The following is a 7,023-nucleotide window of genomic DNA, read 5'->3' as shown; positions in this document are numbered from 1 at the left end:
CACGAAGCACTTGGCCCTTGTGACCCGGGCTGACTGTTGGAAGGAAAGAACCACGGAGTTGTGTGTCTAATTGGCCTGCGCTTATCGTAGCTTTCTTTCGGTGCAAAGTCCGCTTTTAGGGAAGAATCGCGGAGTCCTGAGGCAGCGGTAGTTTCCTCAGACGCTCCGCGCCCGCGTCCTGTGAGCTTTGCCCAGTGTTAGCTTCAACACTGGCCAGCAAGCTTAGCCTTACTGACCCCCTGGATCCTGTAAGGTTTAAGTGTTGTCTGTGGGCTTTGCTATTAGTTGACGTTCTCGAGTTGTTTACAGCAAAGAGAAATCCAAATAGTAACTTATTAAGTACATTGCATAATCCAAATTAAAATTATAAACAGCTTTGTTAAAATTATATAGCTAGCCTACGCTGAGTATTTGTTGTCTTTTGAGATCCCTTGATTTGTTTTGCATCTCAAACTACTTGAGCATCTCTCAACAAAAATGTTTTATGTATTACAGAAAAAGTAAATATATATATACAAAATATGAGTTATCTTTGCATGAGTGCCCCAATACTATATAAGTTATCCAATATTTTGTTATTTTTCATTGACTGAAAAATACAAACATAGTACACATATATTTAAAACGACTGGGGAGATAACTTAGCTGACATAAGTGCCTGCTGGCAAGCACCAGGTCCAGAGTTCCTTCCCCGGTATTGCAAAATAAACAGTAAAGAGCCAGGGATTATAGCAGGCTGTCGATATAGTTCAGTGGGACAGTGCCTGCTTGGCAAATGTGAGGTTGTAAGTTCGATTCCTAGTACAAATAAATGAAATAAAACATGCTAAGAGAAATTACAGGATTGGCACAACTACTACAAAAAAACAGAAGACTAGTTTTCTGAGAGGTTAAAAGGTTTGAAATTCTCAGCACCCACTTACTGGATAACACACTTCTGCCCAGCACTGAAGCAATAAATTGGACTAAAATCAGCACAGGATGAAATAAAAAATCATCTTTCACATAAAATGATACATCTTGTACCCAAAAAATATACTAATGTTCTTATCTAAGTCTTTAAAAGGTTTCCAGATATAACTACCAATTCTATAAAAATATAGAGAAGTCTAAGAATATACTGTGAACAACTGCAAGCCAAAAACTGGGTAACTAGATGAAAAGGACATTCCTAGAGAAAAAAAAAAAAAAAAAAACTTCAAATTTCTAAAAAAAAAATCTGAAGATGAAACTAGGAAAGAGATCGAATACATAAAAAAGAAACCTCTCTGCAACAATAAGTCCCAGACCTGATGGCTTGGCTGATTAGTTCAACCAAACATTTAAAGACGATCCAGTACCGATCCTTGAACTACTAAAGTTGAACAGAAGGAAGCTTTTCCTGGCTTATTCTGTAAGATCAGTGTTGCTCCTGGTACCAAAGCCAGACAAGGACACTAGAAGACAAGTACTTGCCAATATCCCTTGGGACATTAATGTGGAAACTCCTCTATAAAACACTAGCAAGTCAGATTCAGCAGCATATTAAAAGAATTACATGCAATGACCAAGTGGAAATCATTCCTGGAATTAAAGGATGAGTCAACACATGAAAATACACTACACCCCCTTAACAGAATAAAGGAAAACACTATATGCCCATCTCAACTGATGTACAAAAACCACTTGATTAAATTGAAAGTCATTTGATGATTAAAGAAATACTCAGCAAGCTAGCAGGACTCTACTGTAACTCTGAATATAAAAGTCATATATGAAAAATCAACTATCAACACCAATGAAAGACTGAAAGCTTATCCCTTAAAATCAGGAGCACAGCTCACTTTCACCACTTCTGTTCAACATACTGCTGAAATTCTAGCCAGAGCAATCAGGAAAGAAAGTAAATAAATAATAGCTATCCAAAGTAGAAAGGACATTAAATGATCTCTGTTCACACATAATATGCTCTTATATATAGGAATCCTGAACATACATATTATAACTATTAATCCAATAAAGTATCAGGATATACAATCAACATGCAAACATCAGTTGTATTTCTACACACTAACAATCCAGAAAGGAAACTAAGAAAACAATAATATACAATACCGTCAAAAAAAATTAGGAATTAACCAAAGTGGTGGATGACTTGTACATTGAAAACTATTAACCACTGTTGAAAGAGATAAAAGAAGGAAAAAATAATTGACATCCCTTCTCACAGAATGGTTATAGACAAAGGTTTCATTTGTTAAGATGCCAATACTATCCAAAGAAATCTATAGATTCAATAGAACCCCTAGCAAAATCCCATAGTGGACTCACATTTCAACTGAAAAACTTAACTTGACAGCTACAGTATTGAAAAGAAAAGAGTGGTATTGGCATAGGATCAATCTTTTTACCAAACAGTGCTAAGAAAACTAGATATCCATATGCAAAAGAATGAACTGGAGACTTACTTTATATCATATAAAAATTAATTCCAAATGGATCAATGATCTAAACGTAAATACTTAAATTACAAACAGGAGAAAAGAGAAGGCAAAGTTTTCACCACATGGAATTTGCCAGTGACTTCTTGGGTATCAAACCAAAGGCACACAACAAAGACTGTAAATCAATACAACAGAAAATTTTTACTTCATGAAAACTGAAAACCAGTACAACCCAATGCAGAAATGGGCAAAGGCTTGAGTGGACTTTTTCCCAAAGAAAATATGCAAATTACCAATAATTGTGTGAAAAGATGACCACTATCCTAATCATGAGAGAAATGCAAATCAAAAATATAGTCAGATAACACATCACACCATCTGTTAGAATGGATACTATATTTTAAAATAGAAAAACTAACATGTTGGTAAGGATGTAAAAAATTGGGCACTATTGCTGTGAAACCATTGAGGAAAACTGTATGATAGTTTCAAAAATTAAAAACAAAGTTATCACATTACTGAGAAACTCCACTTTGGAGTATATTTTTTCCCCAAATTTATAGCACGGTCTTAAAGTAATATTTGTGCATCCATGTTTTTTTTCTTTTGGCAGGAGTGGGGATTGAACCCAGGCCCTTGCGCTTGCCAGGGAAGCTCTTATTCTACTGAGCCATCTCCCCAGCCTTCATGTGCATCCATGTTTATAGCAGCATTATGCACAATAGCTAAAATGTGCACACAATATAACTGTCTATCAACAGATGGATAAGAATATGCAATACATTTGCCGAGAAAGATTTTGATATGAGATACAACATAGATGAATCTTGAGGTTGTTATATTATACTGTGAACTAAGCCAGTCACAAAAAGACTGCATCATTCCATTTATGTGCAGAACCCATAGTGGTCAAACTTACAGAGACAAAAAGTAAAATAGCAGTTGCCAGGGGCTACAACAAAGAAGAATGGAGAGTTACTGTTTAATGGATAGACACTTTTAATTTTGCTTTTACTGGAAATGGGTGGTAATGACAGTGCTGATATAGTCTGAGTGTAGTTAATTCTACTCTACTCATTTAAAAATCTTAAGATAGGGGCCGGGGAGATGGCTCAGTAGAATAAGCGCTTGCCTCGCAAGTGCAAGGACCTGAATTCAATCCCTGGTTCCACCAAAAAAAAAAAAAAATCTTAAGATAATAAATTTTATTATATGAAAGTCTTAACACATTTTCTGTTGCTATAACAGAATAACTAAAGTAGAGTACTTAACAAAAAAGATTTATGTACCTCACAGTTTTGGAGGCCAGAAGTCCATGGCTGGGCAGCGCCTTCTATTTGACCTTTAGTAAGGGGATGGGAGCTCCATCAGAACATGGCAGAGGAGCAGAAGGGCAACAGCAGTGTGTAGAAAGAACCCATGTGTAGCGGCCATACTTTGTAGCCAACTGCTTTCCAGGACCTAAGTCCTGAAGCCCAGCACTAGCACTCTCCCCAGGTAGTGCACCCAGGAACCTAACTTCCTTTCTCCAGGTTCCACCCCCTGAGGGAGTTCTCACTACCTAACACACCACACTGGAAGCAGACTTCCAGCACAGAAACTCCTGAGGGACACCTTCCAAACATGCCCCAACCATCACAGTGTGCTGTGTCACACTGTTAAAACAGAAAAAAGAAATTAACTAGCAGGCATATTGCTATCATTTTGAGGTATCTGCGACATTATGTTGAAGTTGTTAGTATGTTTCTCTTTCCTTTGATTACTCTAGTTTCTACTTTATAAGGGTGATTGCCCTATTTGATGTATACTGTTAATCTGTGTCCACAGATGTTGTTAAATATCATATTTTATTGTGAACTGCAGTTTTTAGAATTATAAGTACTCTTGATTATGATCCAGCACACCAACAAATTAAAGGAAAACTTAACAGATAGATACAAGGCATTTAATACAATTCAGCTCCTTCACAACCTAGGGCTTCTAGGAGGCACATTTAATTTATTAAGGCATACCAACAGGCTTTAGTGAATATAACACATATGCTAAAATACCGAAAAATTTCTTTCAAGATTAGGAATAACGTAAGTGTGCCCCATGTCATCACTTCTATTATTCAACATTGTCTTGGGGATGCTAGCCATCATAATGAAATGAGAAAAAGATGGAAAAAGTAGAATGAGTGGAAAGAAACAAGTCATTAAACACCAATTCTAAGATTTTCCCTACCAGTTAGGCAGACCTGGTATTATACAACCCTAAGTATAACTGAGATATTGTGCTTTAGGCACAGAGAATGACAAAGAGACCAATGTAGTGGGGGCTGCTACACACACACACACACACACACACACACACACACACACACACACAATTTTATATGCACACTGTAAAAGGTGGACTTCATTTAAGGATCCAAATGGTAAAAAGTAAATTTGCCCTTTACCAAATTCACAGCAATCAGTTCCAAATAGCTTTCAAATTTACATGTGAAAGGGGAAAAAATAAACAACTTTTAGAACCTAATACACTATCTTCACGACCCTAGAGTAAGGAATAAGTTTATAAACAATCTATCTTCTCTAATCTTGCTGACTTTTCCCCATTTCTATTAATTATTGAGACAGATTATAAAGATAGCCAAGTGTGCATAGACAGCTCTATCTCTCCCTTTTAGTTCTCAGCTTTTGCTTCCTGTGTTTAATGAGGTTTTGAACCACTAGGATCCTGTCTTGTTGCTGAATTGACTCTGATTGCTGTGGTACGGTCCTTTCTCTCTAGTAAGAGCCACTGTCTTGAAGTCTATTATTAGCTTCTAGACCACACATGCTTTCTTAAGCTTACTTACTACTTCCCTGGTGTACCTGTGTCTTGTGAGGGTTGCAGTATGCAGTATAGTCTGGCCCAGGCTAGCCTCCAAACCCTCCTCCTGCCTCAGCCTCCAGAGTGCTAGAATTACAGGCATGCACCACCATGCCTGGCTCCACATAATGTACTTCAATTCATTTCTTCCCATTCCCCTTCACCCCCTTAGGTCTTTCTTCCCTTCCTGATTTACAAAAACTTGGTCCAATTTTTTCTTCCATTCTTTTTCCCATTCCTTTCCTTCCCCTCCCCCTCCCCTCTTCTCCTTCCCATTTGAGCATGTCCTTCATATTTCCAAATTTCTTTCTTTTCTTTTAACCTGTTTTATACATTTAACCTCTTTGCTTTTGAAAATTTATTTTGAAAAAAATGTGTTTAAATTATTTAGTCATTTCCATTTAATTATCAATAAAGCTGATTTAAGTTTGCCACCTAATTTCTTAGTTTTCATCTATGCTTTGTTCCTTTTTTCTCTCCATTTCTTAAACTAGATGGCTATTGTGTTATTCCTTTTAACTTCATTTTTGTTTTGCTAATCAGCTTTATTAAGGTATGATTTATATTGCTCTTTTATTTTTTTAATTTAGAGAACTCTCTTAGGAACCTAAATCTCTTTTCTCTTTTTTCTTTTCTTTTTTTTTTTTTAATCGGTGGAACCAGAGATGAATCTCTTTTTATAAAGAGCTAATACAGCAGTTTCTTTTATTCCACTTCACCTCAGTTTTTGTCCTCCTCTAAATCTCAACTAAAATAGAAATGACTTATTTTAAGAATTAAAACCGCCAATTTTAAGTGTACAGCTTGGTGATTACATGCAGTCATACAGTCATGTAATCACCACCGAAAACAGCATAGCGTACGTACCCCCCCAGTGTTCTTTTGTACCCTTTTGAATCAGTGCCCACCCCCTCCCTCACCTCAGGCACTCCTATCACTGTGGGGTTTTTTTCTTCTAGAAGTTATATAAATAACATCATAAAATCAGTTGTTCTTTCTGCCTGGCTTTTCTCACTTCGCTCAGTGCTTTTGAGAATTATCTGTGTTGCTACATGTGTCCGCTTATTCCTTTCCGTGGCCCAGCGATATTTCACTGAGTTTATACTACGTTACGCATTCATATGTTGATAGTTTCTTTCATAAAAATGTTTCCTTCCGATTTTTCACTACTATCAATGAAACTTACGTGCACGTTTTGTGTAGACATTTTGATTTCTCTTAAGCAAATTTATATAAGTAAGATTGCTGGGTCTAATAGTTCACATATGTTTAAATTCAGAGGACAGTTCCAATCTGTCAGTGATGCATAAAACTGTGAATTGCTGTGTATGCTCATCAACACCTGTGAGTTTTCATTTTAACTACTGGATTTCTCTAAATTTCCCTGGAAATCTAAATTACATAAAATGAGAAAAATCTTCAGTAATGACTAACTCTAAGCCTCAATGTGCATTTTTTTTCTTTTACTTTTAGGGAAGTCACTTAAGGTCGAATAGTCCTTGTAAAAAAATTTATAATACTTTGGTTTCTTCAGTTTCACTTGGTTCTCTTATCTTCTAAAATATAAATTAATGCTTTTTATACTTAAAAATTTTAAGTTTAATTATACTTTCTCATCTATATTCTTGACATTTTCTACACAGGTTCTTTTTTTTTTCTTTTCAAAGTTTTATTGATAAACATATAGCAATGAGACAGTTTCAAATCAAATCGAAAGTACAGTTTCAACAAATAATACACT

The sequence above is a fragment of the Octodon degus genome, unplaced genomic scaffold, assembly GCF_000260255.1.
Source record: "Octodon degus isolate 3935 unplaced genomic scaffold, OctDeg1.0 scaffold00019, whole genome shotgun sequence".
NCBI classification, from domain to species: Eukaryota; Metazoa; Chordata; class Mammalia; order Rodentia; family Octodontidae; genus Octodon; species Octodon degus.
The sequence above is the reverse complement of the archived record's forward strand: the minus strand, read 5'-3'. Positions refer to the sequence as shown.